The sequence below is a fragment of the Anomaloglossus baeobatrachus genome, chromosome 12 (assembly GCF_048569485.1).
Source record: "Anomaloglossus baeobatrachus isolate aAnoBae1 chromosome 12, aAnoBae1.hap1, whole genome shotgun sequence".
Taxonomy (NCBI): Eukaryota; Metazoa; Chordata; class Amphibia; order Anura; family Aromobatidae; genus Anomaloglossus; species Anomaloglossus baeobatrachus.
Window position 1 is genome coordinate 80,598,793 of NC_134364.1, and position 21,235 is coordinate 80,620,027.

A 21,235-nucleotide genomic window follows, 5' to 3' on the forward strand; every position below is an offset into this window, starting at 1 on the left:
ACGCAGTGAATATTGACAAAAATTGCAAATAAACCCCTGTCATGCCTAGTACATTACAGTGCAGTGTCCGTACATTGTGCCCAGCTCGTGCTTCCGGAGAAACGCACTCCCTAAATTAGTTGTGTTTTCCTCATGCTAACAATTCCAAACATGTGAACGGTAAATGTGGTTTAGTGACATTGTGGGGTTCAGAAGATAGGGGGGCATTTGGATTTGGGAGTGCAGATTTTGCTGGATTTCTTCTTTGAAAGAGGGAAGTCATAGCGTTTTTGCAGAGCCTTTGTGTTACCGGTGCTGTGGAAGCCCCCTATATTTTCGTTTACAGATGATGGACCTGAGTGGGGACTTGTGTTTTTTGTGGGTTAAGTTAAATGCTATTTGGTGGCGATTTGGGTACAGAACATTTTTGATCAGTTCCCATTTATCCTGTGCTCTATGCTGAGCACTTACATCAGGGTTTCAATCTACATCTCCGAAATATGTGATTCAGATGAAACCCCCAACACATCTATTCACTAATGAGGCAGCAGAGTTACTCCGGATTCTGGCCTCTGTTCAGTGGTGTCCGTCTTTTCAAAGGTGAACAAAAATGTTGATGACCGCACTTTTTTGCACGCATAAAAAGACGCATAAATTATGGACATTGCAGCATCAGAGGCCAGAGGGGAGGTCAAAGTGACTCCCTCTGCCTCATTATAGTGAATTTTCCGTTAGAAATCATGAGTGAAACACGTTTTTCAGAGGTTTATATGTAATCCTTGGTGTAAGCACTCAGCGTAAAGTACTTGATAAATATGAGCCGCACAATACAGAGATCTTTGGGAGACAGAACAAACAAATCAACAGCAGTTGAAGAATTTACTTTATTTATTTTTTACGCCATTCACCTTGCAATATACAGTCAGTACGATTACAGCGATACTAGATTTATATTTTTTTTTTAGGTGTGGCTACTATCACACTAAAAAATGCTTCAAGGTTTTTTGCATCACTGAATTTTGAAGACTATAGTTTTTGAGTCATGTGAGGGTTTTCTTTTTTCAGGATGAGTTGGAGTTTTTATTGGTACCAATTTGGGTCACGTAATATTTTTTGATGGCTTTTTATTATGGTTATTGTGAGGCAGAAACATGAATAAACAGCAATGCAGGATTTCTTTTTTCCACTGTTCACCATAAAAGTGATAATACAGTCTTACTCTTCAGGTCAGTACGATTACAGCGATACCACATTTATATAGTTTTTTTATGTTTAGCCTCTTTTACACCACCAAAACTATTTTATAGAAAAAAAACAGTCTTTGCATTGCTGTATTATGCGAACTATAACTCTTTTATTTTTTTGCTGATGGAGCCGTATGGCAGCTTTGTTTCTTGTAAGATAAGATTACGTTTTCAGCAGTACCATTTGTATTTATATAGGATTTTTTGATTGTGTGTCTTTTTCTACCTTTTTGTCAGCTGTATGATGAAAATGCATAGTTTTTGCTAGCTTTTTTTTATTTTATTTGCCATCTTCACTGAAGGGGTTAACTAGTGTGACCGTTTTATAGGTGAGGTTATTACAGATGCGGCAATACCAAATATGTATACTTTTTTTGTTTATTTATTTCTTTACAAAAATGTACTTATTTATTGGAATAATTTTATTTATTTTGTTCTTTATTTTCAGATTTTCACTTGTCCAATTGCTCATATAATCCATTAATCCATTTCAGTCTTCGATTACTGCCGTGGATTATATCTTGCAGTGCTGCACTTCACCTCACACACCATGCATCAGTGAGGCTCTCCACAGCTGGGTGACCTGGGTTCGTCACGGCAATGACCCAGGGTTGCTTTCTCCCAGCCTCCTGATTGCTGTGATCGCATTGATCGCAGCATTTAGGGGGTAACATCAGCCAAAGACCTGTAAGCAATCACGGGGTACAGCACATGAACTCTTGCGATTGCCATGACGTACTGGGTGCATGACGTGTCGTTAATGCACTGACAACAGTGACGTGCCCAGTCCATTCAAAATCGGTGAGGGGTTCTGACCAAGAAGTAGTGTGACAAATCCGGGAATCTCAGTTAGTATAATTCTCCTGCTTTAATCCCAGTAATACTCTGTCAACATTATTCCCAGAAACCATCTGTGAGTCGGAAATGCATCCAGATATCTTACCCATGTTTTACCCATTCAGTTTCAACACTTTTCCATCCATAGCAGCATTTTTATAGCCCTTCTAGACCTACTTCTAAGGTCCTCTAGAAAATCATTCGAGCTTCCCATTGACTTGCGTTTGCTTTGTTATTCGGTTTGAATACACAAATAATAGAAATTATTTGGCTCGAATAATCCGAACTTAAATATTTTGGTATTAAGCCATCTCTAATAATGAACAGTTCAAGAGGAGAAAGAAGGTGATTTCTCTCATAAGATATAATACAAAGTTTCTTATTTTCAAGTATACTATTGATTTATGAAGAAAAAGATAACAGTTCCTCTTTAAAGAAGCATTCCCATCAAAGTTTTAATCCTCATAATATATTGCAATCATCATATTGTATATTTTTTGCTCTTCCATTGGGAATAAGTTGTATTATTTCAATTGTAACACACTATTCTAACTGATGTGTTTTACCTAGTTGAATTTGTATTGATGAACATTTTATATATGCACTTGCCATGCACTTTATAATTTAGTATTGTTACATAAATGTACACTATTGACTGGACTAGTCATAGTAATAAATAGTATACTGTATGAAAAGCTGTGTTAAATTAGTAAATTGGGAGTGAGATTCTTCATCTCTTTTGTGCTCTTTATCTTTAGCCATGTGTCACTACTATCTATGGCCTGCTACGCCCTGCTCTGAATTTTTTTGTATGTATATATTCCATTTTGAATAAAGATTGAAACTGTATTGATTATAATTTCAATCTTTGTATTTATAGGACTTATATTGTATAGCACTGTGTACTTATAATTGCTAATTATTTCTTTCTACCCAGTAAATTCTTCTCTTTTTCTGCTCTATGTAGAAACAGGAAGTTGCTTTTCAATGCATGAGTCATCCCCCATTTCATCTCCTGACCCAACTTTTCCCTCCTCCCCCTGCCATTGAGTTTTGCAGTGATGACTCAAGCAGGGAAAAGAGACTTCTTGTTTCTACATAGAGCTTAAAATGATTCAGCAAGTCTGTTTTTGATCATGTGATGTAATAGGCCCAATTGAAAAGAGAATACTTATCTGCATAGTAGTACAAATTGAGTGACTGTAAGTATTGAGTGGTATAAAATATATGATTACTGCAATATATATTAAGGGGATAAAAATTTTGATGGGAGTGCTTCTTTAAAGATGGTCATATATATGGATAGCATGACATTCCATTGTCCCAAAATAATTTCTACTGACACCAGCATAAACACGTACATTTGGCTGGGGAGTGTATAAGTACATATTTATTAAAATAGTCAGTGGTAAAAAAGGTTCTGTTTACATGTCCAGTTGTCTTCCATTTGTAAAGGATACAGTATTAACAAAAATTTAATATTTTACAATCGGAGCGAAAAAAACAAAAAGACACACACTTTGGTTTTCATTTTGCATCTGTTTTTGTTCTTTTTGTAACTAATCCATTGTTACTGATGGTGTCTCTGAACACTACTCGCATTCTGGTTATCCATAGTGCTTAAAATACAGATCTGTTAACAGAAGACATAATGGAAATCCATCTGTTATAGTTAGCGATGGGTGAGCATGCTTGAAACAGCTCTGTACTCAATTGAGCAGTGGAGTGTTCAAGAAGCTCGATACCCAATCAGGTATACTGATACTTGGGTGCCATGATAGAGTCACATGATAGAGCCAGGAAACATGCAGGGATTGCCTGGAAATCATGATAATGCCATAGTCATATTGGCTACTGGAAATCTGTGATTGGCTGGCCACATCGTGACATTGGGACTATATAAGACCCAGTGATGTCATGCTTGGTGCACTGTACAGGCTTTTCACACTAGCTTATCACACAGCCACTGTAAAGCGGTACGCTGCCACTGCATATGTTCCCTGCTGGCAGGACCTCCACTACCGCACATCGCGTTGATATGGAAGGACGACTTCCAGTGGCATGAGGATCTGGCCTATTAGCTGGGTTCCATTACAGCAATCTGGGTCTATCTATCTGCATTGAGGGCAAAAAAGATTGATGGACTAATTAACCGGATACATCTTGAGTTCCTATCTATATCCCCTGATGAACCCCGACACGCCGGGAGGAAACGTGTCGGATCAACAACTGTCCCAGCAGATAAGTAACTGGGATTGTTCTTTTGTCCGAACTGTTTGTATATGTGGGATTGGACCTCAACCACACATATCCCCGATATAGTTGAGCCACATGTTAAACTGTGCAATTGAGGATTGACATTTTGTGTGGGACATTTTTATTGTATTGGACATATGACTGTGGGACTAAACCTTTAGCACCTTGCACCTGGTGGTGGTTTTTGGGTTCATGTGATAGTGGCAGGGGCATTCAGGGCTGCCAAGGAACGGGGGCACCCAAAACAGTAAGGTGAACTAAACCTCCGTTGGTAGGCAGGGGTAACCTTAGGGAACTGCAGGCCCTGTCCCCTGAACATCTAGATATCAATTTAGCCCGATAGTCCAGCAACTAAGAAGCGACACCATCGCACACCCAACTGCTCACTGCCCTATCCAAAACCTCACTGAGTTTTTGTTATGCACCTTATGACATTTGTCTGTGACCTTACAAATGGGTATGGCCCCTGTCTATTAATGGATATTTTTAATTAGAATAAAATAAAATTAATGTTTTAGAGGTTTTTCTTTTTTTGGTTTTGCTTTATGATCCTCTATTGATTAGACTTTCTATGGTTTCTATGCACTGTACAAGGAAATAGTGTATGGAGAGTTTCTACTGGAGAAGGGTCATTATGTTATGGTGTCACAGTACCCACTGGTGCAAAATTAAACCAACAGTCCTTTTTGGGGCTAATTCTATAATAATATTACTCTTAGCTGCATTTAGTGTAGGGCAAGCTGCTGGAGAAGGGATAGTGTATTAGAGGCATGTAGAGACTCTAGCGCTACACACCTTGCTGCTGCTAAGTAACAAAATCTATTCTATTCTATAATAATACCGCTCTTAGCTGCATTTAGTGGAGGATAAGCTGCTGGAGAAGGGATTGTGTATTACAAGCATGTAGGCAGGTATTATAGCCTTATAGACCTTGCTGCTGCTGCTACGTAAAAAATCTATTCTATTCTCTTATAATATCGCTGTTAGCTGCATTTCGTGTAGTGCAAGCTGCTACAGTTTCTGCGCTCATTAGCATATCATAAACGATCTTTAGAAATGCCTTTTCTAAAGATCTCTTTATCTATGCTACTAGATGCTGGGACAGATAGGCAGAGATTAGCAATATGCACCCAGAACTGCTCGTGATAAATAAGGCATATTAATAGACACTAAAGATAGATTTAGCAATATGCATAAGTAAAGAGGAAAATGTATATAACATACAGTATGTAATGCCTATAATAGCTAATGCTTTCCCATTTACACTAATGCTGAGAGATATCAGCCAGGTCTGGTAGTGTCCGCACCCCTATGCTGTTTCGCTTTCCTCTTCTTCTAGGGGCGTGTTTTTTTAATTAGAAAATGTTGCATTCTAGTGTTTTTGCAGCATTTTCTCACCATTGAAAACAATAAAGGGTGCTTTACACGCAACGATATCATTAAGAAGATATCGTTGGGGTCACATCGTTAGTGACGCACATCCGGCGTTGTTAGCAATATCGTTGCGTGTGACACCTAGGAGCGATGATCACTAATCGCAAAAGCGTCAAAAATCGTTGATCATTGTCACATCGTCCATTTTCATAATATCGTTGGTTGTTCATGCCGCTGGTTGTTCGTCGTTCCTGCGGCAGCACATATCACTACGTGTGACACCGCAGGAATGAGGAACAACCTCGTACCTGCGGCCGGCCGCAATGAGGAAGGAAGGAGGTGGGCGGGATGTTCGTCCCACTCATCTCCACCCCTCCACTTCTATTGGGCGGCCGCTTAGTGACGTTGCTGTGATGCCGAACAAACCACCCCCTTAGAAAGGAGGTGATTCGCCGGCAACAGCGACGTCACTAGGCAGGTATGTGTGACGGGTATTAGCGATGTTGTGCGCCATGGGCAGCGATTTGCCTGTGACGCACAACCGACGGGGGCAGGTACACTCGCTAGCGATATCGATAGCAATATCGCAGTGTGTAAAGTGCCCTTTAGAGTGCAAAAACGCAGTATCAACGCTATGAGTGAACATAGCTAAAGGTGTAGAGGAGGTGTTTTTTGTCTCTCGTTAAATTTGCCTCATAAGCATGTCATTATACAGGAAAAAAAATTTATTAACATTTATGCCCTTTAAAATCTATGTTATCTCCGGTTTGGTATGTTATATTGTCAGTCCGACCAGGTATTTTCCCCATGCGGTTCCCATTCCATTTGAGCACTTTTTCCAGTCCATTTCAGCTATTTCACTGGTTGTCAGACCTCCTGGGAAGGTCTGCCGGAAAAATGCTCTAGTTTCTATTGACTTCCATTATACTTACTTGAGATGAGCACCTGAGCAGTTAAGTTTGATAATTTTGAGTAAGGAGCACCTGAGCATTTTAGTGCTCACCCAACACAAGTCATAACCTGTCTCCCATAAACTTCAATGTTGAAAAAACAGATTCAGTTGTTACAGTCTTAAAGTTGTGCAGACTATGTTTTTGCTGGAGGTACAGTGCAGTCACTAAAGCCAGCTTTACATGCTACAATATATCTTACGATGTGTCGGCGGGGTCACGTCGTAAGTGACGCACATCCGGCATCGTAAGTTATATTGTAACGTGTAACAGCTACGTGCGATTGCGATTGAACATTAAAACGTTCATCGCATGCACATCGTTCAATTCCTAAAAATTGAACGTGAGGTTGTTCAACGTTTCCGAGGTTGCACACATCACAGTGTGTGACACCCCGGGAACGATGAACAGATCTTACCAGCGTCCCGCCGGCTATGCGGAAGGAAGGAGGTGGGCGGGATGTTTACGTCCCGCTCATCTCCGCCCCTCCGCTTCTATTGGCCGGCTGCCGCGTGACGTCGCTGTGACGCCGAACGTCCCTCCCACTCCAGGAAGTGGATGTTCGCCGCCCACATCGAGGTCGCATGGAAGGGTAAGTACGTGTGATGGGAAATAATCGTTTGTGCAACACGTTCAACAAATTGAACGTGCTGCACATACGATGGGGGCGGGTACGATCGCATACGATATCGTATGCAAAATCGTACGGTGTAAAGCAGGCTTAAGAATAAGTGGGTAAAGGACAATATAACCATCTTGAGCTCTTTAAACCAGTGCACAGGAAACATGGTAGACTTCTCAAACACCCATAATGCTGGAGACAGATAGAGACTGATATCCCAACTGTAACTAATGAGATTTGGAACATTATTGTGAGATCACACTTGTTTGTTTAACCAGCTGCTGAAAATGAGTTTATGTTAACTGTAATTATTCACCAATTGTATCTAATCCCCATCTGTATGCACTCACACTTTAAAGGGAATCTGTCACACTTTGAGTTTTCCTAGCTATTAATATGGGCATATAAGTAGCATGAAGGTAAAATTATCAATACCCATATGCCTCCTGGATGAGATAGGTCATTTTGTAAAAATCCTCTTTTATATCTTCTATCTTCCAGACTATGGGGCATGTACTGTCCGGAAGATAAGCCTGCCTCCGGTCTTCATTGTACAAGAATCCTCCTCCCTGCACCAATCACCAGGAATTTCCTATATAACCTAAAGCCAGTGCAATACTGGCACTATCATGCTGATTCTATACATACCTTTACCTGTCAGCTAGGATGTATAGGTTTTGAAACACAAGCAAGTATAGTTTGTAAAATGAGCAGCTTTTTGAATGACAGCAGCTGCCGATCAGCTGATAGCTGGGGTGGACAGTCATAGTGATTCCCGCCCCCCTGCCTGTCTGTCCTCCCTGCTATTTATACTAATTCTATTTTAGAACAGTTTTACTAAATCACTAGAAGGACCTGTGCTGATGTCATACACATGTGACCAGAAGGGGCGGGGACACAAGCAAAATAGCTGATACCAGGGAGCAACATTATTTTTCTGATGGCTGAGTCTCCGCCCCTACTGGTCAATGGGTATGATATCAGCACAGGTCCTTCTAGTGATTTAGTAAAATGATTCTATAACAGAATAAGCATAAATAAAAGGGGGAGGAACAACAGGCAGGGGGTCAGGAATCACTATGAATACCCACCCCAGCTATCAGCTGATCGGCAGCTGCTGTCACTCAGAAAGCTGCTCATTTTACAATCTTTACTAGCTTGTGTTTCAAAACCTATACATCCTAACTGACAACTAAAGGTATATATAGAATTTTTTCCCGGAAGCAGAAGCGGCCAGGAGACAGAGTCTGCAGGACCCGTTGCTGGACCGATAAGTATAATCATAATGTTTTTTTACTAATGTGCTTTTTTTACAGCCCCTGGACTTGAACCGGATTTGAACTGTAACACGGGTTTCCCAGGAAAAGCTGTGTCCGGGACCTTGTCCACGAACACTATGTGTTTGGTACGGGTCCAGAACTTTATAGTTCGGGTTCGCCCATCACTAGTCAAAAGTAGAGATGAGGTCCAGCGGCCATATCAGTTGTTCATGGCCACTCTATGAGAGCCCTGCAAACAGAATACAACCTGTCTGCATCCTCAGTGCCTCTACTGATTAGTAGACCCAGTGCAATGTCATCGTTGTGGTGTGCCGCACACATGACAGCGCCCTGAGCCTAATAATCTGAAGAGGCGCCAGAGATGCCAGCAGCTAGGAGGTTGTTTGCAGGGCTCCCATCCTACAGCCATGGAATAGTATCCTATGAATGGATTTGCTCATCTCTAGTCATTAACACTACTACCAAAGCTCTATAGAGTGACAATCCCACCAACCAACCCCACCATATCTCAACTTCATTGATCCACGTAAGTATGAAGAGTTGGATACTGGTTTCATCTTTACTCTGATGAATTTTCAGATTTCCAGTTTGTTTTTGGCTTTCAAGCCAACTTTACTGAGATTTTACATTCCCAGATGAATGTATATGAATTCTGCTGCTGTTCTTTATTCAGGTATCCAGAAATAATGTCTTTATAATTTACTCTTTTTTTCAAATAAAATAATGACAAAATTATTAAAAGGGAGGGGTGTTTCTATATCTTCTTTTTTTGCCAGACTCTTTGTTTTGTCTATTATTTTATGTTTAACATAATTGTGAATATGTTGTCGATATACGATAATTCTTATTACTATTTTACTTTTCCTAAAAAATATATATATTTCAATTACTTCAAACATTTTAAGTGGGAACCACAAGGTGGAGACAAGGGTCTGCTACTCCATGCATATTTAATGGTCACTAGTGTCCTGGATACAATGTGTTCACTTTACAACCATATAAATGTTATATAATTATTATGATTCTGCCCCTCTTTGCTGATTCACTGAATCCAGACTGAGTGATACTAGTGATACTACTGAACTATAAAATATAGACACTTACCTGTTGCTTCATGTTTACAACAAATGTTTTAACCCTTTAGTGACGGAGCTAATTTTCACCTTAATGACCAGACCAAATTTTGCAATTCTGACCAGTGTCACTTCATGAGGTTATAACTCTAGAACGCTTCAACGGATCCCGGTGATTCTGAGATTGTTTTTTCGTCACATATTGGACTTCATGTTAGTACCAAATTTAGGACAATATTTTTTGCGTTTATTTATGAAAAAAATTGAATATTGGCAAAAATTTTGAAAATTTAGCAATTTTCAACTTTTGAATTTTTATACCGTTAAACCAGAGATTTCTGTGACACAAAATAGTTAATAAATAACATTTCCCACTTATCTACTTTACATCAGCACAATTTTGGAAACAAAATTTTTTTTCGTTAGGAAGTTAGAGGGGTTCAAAGTTTATCAGCGATTTCTCATTTTTACATCAAAATTTACAAAACCATTTTTTTAGGGACCACATCACATTTGAAGTGACTTTGAGAGGCCTAGATGACAGAAAATACCCAAAAGTGACCCCATTCTAAAAACTGCAACCCCCAAAGTACTCAAAACCACATTCAAGAAGTTTATTGACCCTTCAGGTGCTTCACATGAACAAAAGCAATGTGGAATGAAAAAAAGCAAAAATTAAATTTTACCTAAAAATGTTGCTCTAACCCAAATTTATTCACTTTTAGAAGAAATAACACAACAAAATGGACCCCAAAACTTGTTCCCCACTTTCTTATGAGCGCGCCGATACCCCACATGTGGTCAGAAACCTCTGTTTGGACAAATGGGAGGGCTCGGAACAGAAGGAGCAATATTTGAATTTTGGAAAGCAAATTTGGCTGAAATAGATTGCGGGCACCATGTTGCATTTACAGGTCCGCTAAGGTACCTAAACAGAAGAAATCCCTCACAAGTGACACCATTTTGGAAACTAGACCCCTCAAGGCTTCTATCTAGGGGTATAGTGAGCATTTTAGATCCACAGGTACTTCACAGATTTTGTTAACGTTACGTTGTCATATTGAAAATTTTAATAATTTTCTCAAAAATGTTGCTTTAGCATCAATTTTCTCACTTTTTCAAGAGGTAATTCCAAAAATTTGACCTCAAGGTTTGTTAACCACTTTTTTATGAGCGCGGTGATACCTCACATGTGGTCTGAAACCTTTGTTTGGACAAATGGGAGGGCTTGGAACGAAAGGAGCAATATTTGAATTTTGGAAAGGAAATTTGGCTGAAAAAGATTGCGGGCACCATGTCACATTTGGAGGACCCCTAAAGTACCTAAACAGCAGAAACCCCGCACAAGTGACCCCATTTTGGAAACTAGGCCCCTCAAGGAATTTATCTAGATGTTTGGTGAGTACCCTGAACCCCCAGGTGCTTCACAGAATTTTATAACGTTGAGCCATGAAAAAAAAAAAATAAAATTTTACCACAAAATTGTTATTTCAACCAGGTAGCTTTTTTTTTTTAACAAGAGTAAAAGGAAAAAATTCAGCATAACATTTATTGTGCAATTTCTCCTGAGTATGCTGATACCTTATATGTGGTGGAAATCAACTGTTTGGGCGCATGGCAGGGCTCGGAAGGGAAGGAGTGCCATTTGACTGCAAAATTGACTGGAATCAATAGCGGACGCCAGGTTGCATTTGGAGAGCCCCTGAGGTGCCTAAACAGTGGCGGTCCCCCACAAGTGACCCCATTCTGGAAACAAGACACCTCAAGGCTTTTATCTAGGTGTATAGTGAGCAGTTTGAATCCACGAATACTTCACAGAATTTGATAAGCTTAGGTTGCCATATTGAAAATTTTCATTTTTTTCACAAAAATGTTGCTTCAGCATCAAATTTCTCACTTTTTCAAGAGACAACAACAAACCGTGGACCCAACAGGTTGTTATCCAATGTCTTATGAGCACAGGGATACCCCACATGTGGCCAAAAACCTCTGTTTGGATAAATGGGAGGGCTTGGAATGGAAGGAGTACCATTTGAATTCTGGAAAAGTTGAGATAAATTGCGGGCACCATGTCACATTTGCAGGGCCCCTTGGGTACCTATACAGCAGAAACCCCCCACAAGTGACCCCATTTTGGAAACTGGATTTTATTCAGGAGTATAGTAAGCATTTTGAATCCACAGGTACTTCACAAAAATGTTGCTTTAGCAACAAATGTCTCACTTTTAGGCTATGTGGCCATGATCCAGCGACATGGCGTCTAGTATACAGTGTCAGCCGTCCTGCAGAGATATGAGTGTTGTCCACGGGAGAACGCAGCTGCCCATGCCCACGATTTGGGTTCAGGCCGCTGTGGAGCTCTATGCTACCTGCAGAGAACACTCATCTCCGCAGCATAAATTGACATGCTGAGGCTCGGGAAGCTGCACCACAGGTCAGTGTATGCTGCGGAGAAAAGAAGCACAGTGGGCATGAGATTTCTAAAAATCCTTCCACTGTGCTTCTACTGCACAACGCAGCGCTATGGACGCAGGGAAAACACTCTGCGCCCAAAACGCTGCAAATCCCGATTGTGGGCGCACAGCCTAAAATGCTACAATGGATGAATGGATAGATGTCAAACAAATATAACGTCCCACCCCCCTTCATATTCTAAGCTGGCGCCCTTTAGTGCCTTTCATGTGGCACTAAAGGGTGCCTAGCCTTGTATTTAGCCCCCCAAAAAATTAATAATTAAAATAAACGACGTGGGGTCCCCCCTATTTTTGATAGCCAGCTAGGGTAAAGCAGACAGCTGTAGCCTGCAAACCACAGCTGACAGCTTCACCTTGGCTGGTGATCAATTTGGAGGGCTCCCCAGGCGTTTTTTTAAAAAAAAAAAAAAACGTGGGGTCCCCCCCAAATTAGATCACCAGCCAAGGTGAAGCGGACAGCTGGGGTCTGGTATTCTCAGGGTGGGAAGAGCCATGGTTATTGGACTCTTCCCAGCCTAAAAATAGCAGGCCGCAGCCGCCCCAGAAGTGGCGCATCCATTAGATGCGCCAATCCTGGCGCTTCGCTCCAGCTCATCCCGCGCCCTGGTGCGGTGGCAGACGGGGTAATATATGGGGTTGATACCAGCTGTAATGTCACCTGGCATCAAGCCCTGGGGTTAGTGATGTCACAGCATCTGAACAGATACCTGACATCACTAACCCAGTCAAGTAATAGAAAAAAATAAAGACAAAAAAAAATTTTATTTGAAAAAAAAACTCCCCGAAACATTCCTCTTTTACCAATTTATTGAAAATAAATAAATTTCGGTCGCTGTAATCCATGTTGGAGGTCCCACGCCGACTCTGGATCTTCTAGAATATGGGGGGCACGTTCAGGGAACGTATCCCCCATTTTCTGGAAGAGCAAGCTCTCCATGAACAGTGTGGGTGCAGTAATCTGAGAATACTGCACTCACACTGCCCCGGTCCAACCTAGGGCAGAGTGACCTGCAGTAACCTTATTCTAGAATATGAGGGGCACGCTCACAGAACGTACCCCCCATTTTCTAGAACAGCAGTCTCTCCATGTGAGGAGTGTGGCTGCAGATTACCATACTCACCCTCCCCCGGTCCACAGTGCAGCAGCCTGTGTAGCAGCGACGTCAGAGTCCCTGCTTGCAGGGATCCAGCTGACAGCCGCTTTCTGCGCATGCGCCGCCAGCTTTCAAGAAGCAGGCGGCGTGATCGCAGGGACGGATCACCAGCAGACAGGTAACGTAAGACCGGGGGCTGGGGGGGCTGGGTGACGGGGGTGACGGGGGTGACGGGGGGTGACGGCGGGACAACTTTCTACCGCATGTGACGTGTCACATGCGGCAGAAAGAGCAGGATGGATGCGGCCGCCATGTTCCACGCTCTGGAGGGGGGAGGGGGGAGGCGGCTCTGGAGACCGGAGGAGGCTCCGGGGACCAGAGATCTCCGGTGGACCGGAGGAGGGGTCAGGGGGAGGACATTTCCCTCCGATCTGAAATGTTTGATCATTTCAGATCGGAGGGAAATGAATGCAGAGGTGGCGGCGGCTGCAGTTTTCAGCGCGCGTCGGCGCCATCTTGGATTTTCCGGAGGGGGGGTAGGGGTGGTGGGGGGACTCTCCGGTACCGGGGGCTTTGGGGGCACTAAGGGCTCATATTTATTTCTCATCTGACATGTTTGATCATGTCAGATGAGAAATAAATCAATTTTACCGGCCATTTTTTTTTTTTTTAATGTTGTCGCCGGTATACGGTGTATACCGGCGATCGCATTAACGGGGTCCAAAAAAAACACCCCGATTCATAATCTTGGGGGTCTCAGCTACCTCCGGTAGCTGAAACCCCCGAGATTTTTCGTCACTGGGGGGCGCTACAAGCTTTTTCCGGCCTGACGTCTCAAGACGTCGGAACAGAATAAGTACCCTGTTTTTCCGACGTCTTGAGACGTTAGGCCGTCGCTATGGGGTTAATGCAATATTTGTTATGATTTAAAAAATAATTCAATGTCTTTTTTTCCTGTAAACCACCCCTTGTTTATACATTGGAGAAAATTATATAGAGATTAATGATGGGCAAACCCAAACTATAAAGTTCAGGGTCTATACCGGACCTAGTGTCCGCGCATGGACCGTGAATTGGAGTTCTCAGGGAACTCTGTGTTATTGATCGGGTCCGGCCTTGTGAATAATTAAAAAAATAAAGGAAAAAGAAATTATTATTATTATAAGGCAGAAGCGTTATACTTACCAAGTTTCCCGCGTGGCTGTAACACTACTTCCGGGTCCGCTCATTAACCCTCATGCATATTCACTGCTTCCCCTGCCCACCGTCTGTCCCGGCGTCTGGGATTGGTTGCAGTCAGACCACGGCCCTATAGTGGTGTAAAAATAAATAAATAAATTGGCATAGGGTTCCCCTATATGGTGTTACCCAGCATAGATAAAGCGTACGGCTACAGGCTGCAACCTTCAGCCTTGTACTTATGTTGCCTGTATATCAAAATAAGAGGGACCCGTATGCGTTTTATTTTTAATTATTTAAATACATAAATATAAAAAATGGTGTGCGGTCCCCCCAATCTTGATACACAGCTATGTTAAAGCCAACAGCTGGGGGCTGATATTCACAGGCTGGGCAAGTCCATGGTTATTTGGCCCCCCAGCCTTCAAATAGCAGCCGGCAGCCTCCCAGAATTGTCGCATCCATTAGATGTGACAACACCAGCACTTTATCTGGCTCATCCTGATTGCCGCTGTGCAGAGGCAATTGGATAATAGAAGAGGTTAATGACAGCTCACAGCTTCTACTAAACTCTAAATTAGTAATAGGAGCCGTCTATGAGACTCCCTTCACTTTACTAATCCTGTAAGTGAAAAGAAATAAACACAAACACTGAAAAAATCCTGTATTTGAAAAAAATACAAATAACACACCCTCTTTCTCCAATTTATTTATTCAAAGCACCTAAGTCTGACACAATTTACACAAGGTCCCACATCGATCCTGGCTCTGCTACATACTGAAATCGTACTGCTCTGGCACATTACAGAACATGATCGCACCCTGTGGCTTCAGGCAGAGACTGACTGAGCCGCAGCTGTGAGTGGTGATGTCAATGATTTTAACTGCAGTAATAACAGGTGGAGGTTCCCTTGGTACCCCACCTGTGGCCACAAGTAAACTCACCTCAGGTGACCTCAATGAACTCAGTGACATCACCTCAGGTGAACTGAGTTCAATCAGACCTGCATCTCCTGGCAGAAAAGCATGTTTTTTTGCCAAGAGATGCAGATTTGGTGCTGAAATTTATACCCAACATTCCTGCACCAAATCTACATCTCTTGGCAAAAAAACATCAAAATGCAATGCGGTTTTAATAAAATATTTTGCCAGGAGATGCAGAGTTGATGTTGAAATTTAGACAAGAAATTCCTGCATGAACTCTGCAATAATCTCTTAATGAATTCTGTGCCTGTTCAAGTGAGTGGCACCAAAATCATTATGGGTGTACTGCCTTCATAAAAAGTTAAACTGTTGGATTTATTTGGTGAGAGTCTACTTTAGGGGAACCACTAATTTGGCCCATGTCACATGCATATTCTGATGCTTACACGTGAAGAGCCATGGCTACTGTACACTTCTTTGTAGGCTCTATGCACATGGCTCATGTTAAAAAATCCATACTTCTATGTGAACGACCAAAAAAGCCTATATACTACTCACAAAAAGTTAGGGATATTGGGCTTGTAGGTGACATTTCAGGTTGATCCTATAAGACAATCTGTTTTAGGTGAACTTAATGTGATCTTCTCTAATCTTCTGAATGCTCATGACCAATTGTTCAATGTTTCAGGACTTTTTGCTCAACTTGCTGGTCTCTAACAAGGAGCTTATCGGCAAAATTCACAACTGGTGTTTGATCCATGAATCGCCCAATACATTTCCAGGTTCAATTAGAATTGGTACTTAAATAGTCGTCCTCATCATGCTGCTCCCATTTTTACATCATGAGACCGAGATGACCCCCAACAATTGATTAACAGTACCTCGCCATTGTGAAGCTTCAAGCAGGATTTTCTCAGATGGAAGTGTCCACTGAGCTTAAAGTGTCATCAGCACTCTTATAAAAGAGATACACATACAATGAAAAAGTCACAGAAAGGCATAGAGGTGGACGTTCTTTGGCCATATCCCACACTGATGACCACTTCATTGTGAAGAAAGCACTTTGGAACCGAATGATGAATGCCATAGAACTCGAGGCACAATAAGGGGGGTGAGAGGTACCCAAGTGTCAAGTCAGACCATTAAAAACCATTTACATCAGCGTGGCTTGCATGCTAGATGACCTAGAAGGGTATCTGACTACACCACCAGGCACAGACTTCATCTACGCTGGACCCTTGCCCAGTGGCCCTCTGTGCTGTTCACTTATGAAAGTCAGTTCATGCTGAGCAGAAAAGATGGCCAGCAACGATGTTGGACACGTCAAGGAGAGTGCTATGCACCAGCCACTGTTGTCACCAGACGAGACTTTGGTGGTGCTGGTAATACAGTGTGGTGTGGGCAGGTGTGTCTAGTCAAAACAGAGCTGCCCTACACTATGTGAATAGTACAGTGACAGCGCCTACTACATGAATAACATCATTAATCCAGTCATTGTGCATCTGCATGAACAACACCGGCCTAATAAAATCTTCATGGATGGAAATGTTCCAGCTCATCAAGGTTGTATCATTAGGGAATGTCTAAGACTGGAGACTGAAGTACCTCAGATGGAGTGGTCTGCATTTTCTCCAGACCTGAATCTTACAGGAAACCTATGGTATCAGCTAATATGACATAGAGGCTCGTAACTTTGTACCACAGAACCTCAAAGACCTGAGGGCCGCCCTTCAAGAAGAGTACGATGCCATGCCTCCGCAGACAATAACTTAATTTGTGAACAGCATGACACGTCATTGTCAAGCTTTCATTGATGCTCAAGACCACATGACAAGTTATTGAGACATTGACATTTTGGGGGGTATATCCACCACTGCTGTTGGCTTTTGCTTCAATGAATTGTTTGAGATGAGGAAATCACCATTGCGGCTTCTACATAGAGTGCCTTGCAAAATTATTCGGCCCCCTTGAATTTTTCAACCTTTTCCCACATTTCAGGCTAAAGATAAAAATGTTAATGTTATGGTGAAGAATCAACAACAAGTGGGACACAATTGTGAAGTTGAGCGAAATGTAGTGCTTCTTTAAAATGTTTGTAAAAAATAATAAACTTAAAATTGTTGCGTGCAATATTATTCATCCCCTTTACTTTCAGTGCAGCAAACTCACTCCAGAAGTTCATTGAGGATTTCTGAATGATCCAATGTTGTCCTAAATGACTGATGATGATAAATATAAGCCCCTGTGTGTAATCAAGTCTCCGTATAAATGCACCTGCTCTGTGATAGCCTCAGTGTTCTGTTTAAAGCACAGAGAGCATCATGAAGACCAAGGAACACAACAGGCAGGTCCGTGATACTGTTGTGGAGAAGTTTAAACACGGATTTGGTTTCAAAAAGATTTCCACAACTTTAAACATTCCAAGAAGCACTGTGCAAGTGATCATATTGAAATGGAAGGAGTATCATACCACTGCAAATCTACCAAGACCCGGCCGTCTCTCAAAAATTTCATCTCAAACACAAGGAGAAGACTGATCAGAGATGCAGCCAAGAGTCCCATGATCACTCTGGATGAAATGCAGAGATCTACAGCTGAGGTGGGAGAGTCTGTTCATAGGACAACAATCAGTGGTACACTGCACAAATCTGGCCTTCATGAAACAGTGGCAAGAAGAAAGCCATTTCTCAAAGATATCCATAAAAAGTGTTGTATAAAGTTTGCCATAAGCCACCTGGGAGACACCAAACATGTGGAAGAAGGTGCTCTGGTCAGATGAAACCAAAATCGAACTTTTAGGGCACAATGCCAAACGATATGTTTGGCGTAAAAGCAACACAGCTTATCAACCTGAACACACCATACCCACTGTCAAACATGGTGGTGACAGCATCATGGTTTGGGCCTGCTTTTCTACAGCAGGGACAGGGAAGATGGTTAAAATTGATGGGAAGATGGATGGAACCAAATAGAGGACCATTCTTGAAGAAAACCTGTTGGAGTCTGCAGAAGACCGGAGACTGGGACGGAGATTTGTCTTCCAACAAGACAATGATCCCAAACATAAAGCAAAATCTACAATAGATAGTTTCCAGTTGATAGAATGCCCAAGTCAAAGTCCAGACCTGAACCCAATCGAGAATCTGTGGAAAGAGCTGAAAACTGCTGTTCACAAACGCTCTCTATCCAACCTCACTCAGCTCCAGCTGTTTGCAAAGGAAGAATGGGCAAGAATTTCAGTCTTTCGATGTGCAAAACTGATAGACACATACCCCAAGCGACTGCAGCTGTAATCACAGCAAAAGGTGGCGCTACAAAGTATGAACTTAAAGGGGACAATTAATATTGCACGCCAAAATTTTCAGTTTATTATTTTTTTATAAAAGTTTAAAATAAGCAATAAATTTCGTTCAGCTTCAAAATTGTGTCCACTTGTTGTTGATTCTTCACCATAAAATTTAAATTTTTTTATCTTTATGAGAACAGTTCTCAATACATGAGCCATATGCTGTGCACGCTGTCGGTATGTATGTACCCCGACAGGGTGCATGCACTACTCGTACAATATACAAAAAACGGGAGATACAACGAGTATATATGCAATAGAAATATTTTTATTAATATGAAAGAGACATACGCAACATAGCATGAAACATTAAAAAACAACTACCAATAATCAAGGGGGGCACATGATATATGATGTAAAGGTTTGTCAGGGGTTGTCACTGTACAGGCCGGACTCAAGGCAGATGATAAAACTAATGTGATAGAGCTGAGTTTGACTGTTCAGTCCATATGTGTCGATCTCTAATAGTCGTGAAAGAGGTAAGGCCACCATGTAAAAATAATCCAGTGTAAAAAGTATTTATTCTCTCAAAAATGCACTGAGACTTGGCCCATATAAGTCTATCACTAATAGCCGTGGCAAGAGTAAGGCCAGTCAATTAGAGATCTAGGGACAAAACCCAGATAAAGTTTGTACACAAACTCAGCTATACATGTAAATTACTGAAAACCATACCTATTTTGTAGGTGCTATACTAGACAGAGAGCTATACAAATTAGCAGGATAATATCTATATATCTGTCATTAATAGCCGTGGGAGAGGTAAGGCCAATTGCAAACCGCATTGAGAGAGACCAAAAAAATGCTGCAACCAGAGTAGCCAGTCAAAGTAAAATTGAACGTCAAGGTCATAAAGTGCAAGTGCATACAACTATGTCGGAATCGAAAAAGGGACTCATGTGCAACAGATTGCGGTCTCATACAATGCAGTGCAATATATACATGGACAATACCAAACACATAATCAATTATAAAGTGCACATACCCACAAAGAACAGGATCACCAGGTGTACAGGATCACCTATATGCCCCAGCAAATCCCGGATAGTTTGGTAGCCACCACCGGTGTTGTGGAGTGTGAGACCTTCCTTTCTGTGTTCTTTAGTGTGGATCCCCGTGACTTGAAGTTACTTAGGGACCCCAGTTCTGTGTTTAAGTTTCCATCTCGTTTAGCAGGCAGCGCAAATCCTTTGTTGGGCCTGACCGTGATCACGACTCCGGACTCTATATGCCGCTGTGCTCTTGGATCTTGTGGTGGCCAGAGGGTCGTGAAATCCACCTGTTCGGCAGATTCTGATGGCACAACGTAAAGTGTATGCCACCCTAGGGTTCTGCACCCTGAACTGCGCTGGTTCCAATGGAGCAATTAAGTTCTCCTCTCAGCAACCATGGTTGCTCCTGTGTCCCACAGCTCCACCGGTAATCTCCTAATCTTCTCCTGTCTCCCTGAAGGAGCTCTTAAGCACTCCCTTCAGCTAGTCCTGAGAGAGCTCTTAAGCACTCCACTCGGTGACCGTGTTTCTCACTCTTCTGAGTCTGTAACTGTTCTTAGGTCATTATCTGTGTGTCCTCTCACTTCCCCAGGGCTGCCCCCCCCCACTTCCTGATAACTCACTAGTGGTTGGGAAATATGGTGACCACCTCTAGCCAAGTTCCAGTGGGAAAGCACCTAAAGTGTGTGTGTTGTGTAAGTGATAAACAGCAGCAGTTAACCTCTTCCTTACCTGGGAGGAATACTGCACCTTAAGTGAGATGCAAAACCCTGTGGCAACTGGAACCTCAGGGGTGCCACACAACCACCCGCTGTAGTCATGATGATAACACTGTAACATATCAACTTGTCAAAAAGAAAGAGCGCAACGGAGTGGCGGTGATGAATGTGTTAGTATTTGTAGGCAATCCAGACAGATAAAAAAATACCTCTTAGAAAACCCCTCAAAGCATGTTCTTTGAATATATAAGCCCATGTATATAAATAAATACAAGAGTCAAAAATGTTCACATTCCAGTTATATTACAATTTCTTCTGGCTGCTCTGTCTTTTCAACACTTTCCGTACGAGGTCACTGTCTCCCCAGTCACTGCTGTGCAGGTTTGCATGTGGTATTTCAGTTTATTTATGACTGCGGTGTGGGATACAATGGCTGCCCTACTTGCGAGTTAGGCTACTTTCACACATCCGGCTTGAGTCGTGCGGCTCAAGCCGGCTGTGAAACCTATGCAACGGATGCGGTGAAAACACCGCATCCTTTGCATAAGTTTTTACATGCGGCCCGTCCGTTTTTTTCCGGTTGCGTCACGCTACTGAGCATGCGGAAGTGGAAGAAACCGCATCCATAGGCATACATTGAAAAATGCGCCGCAGCGGCTGGATGCGGCGCGATGCGTTTTTTTTGCCGGAGCAAAAAACGTTGCAGGCAACGTTCCATCCGGCCGCGGCATCGGCTAAATCTGCCGCATGCGGCAAAAACCGGACCAACCGCAAGCCCCTGCGGCACAATACGGCACTAATGTAAGTCTATGCAAAAAACCCCGCAACCGGCGGCAAAAAAAAACGGTTGCGGTATTTCTACAGAGCGCCGTATTGTGCCGCAGAGCAAAAA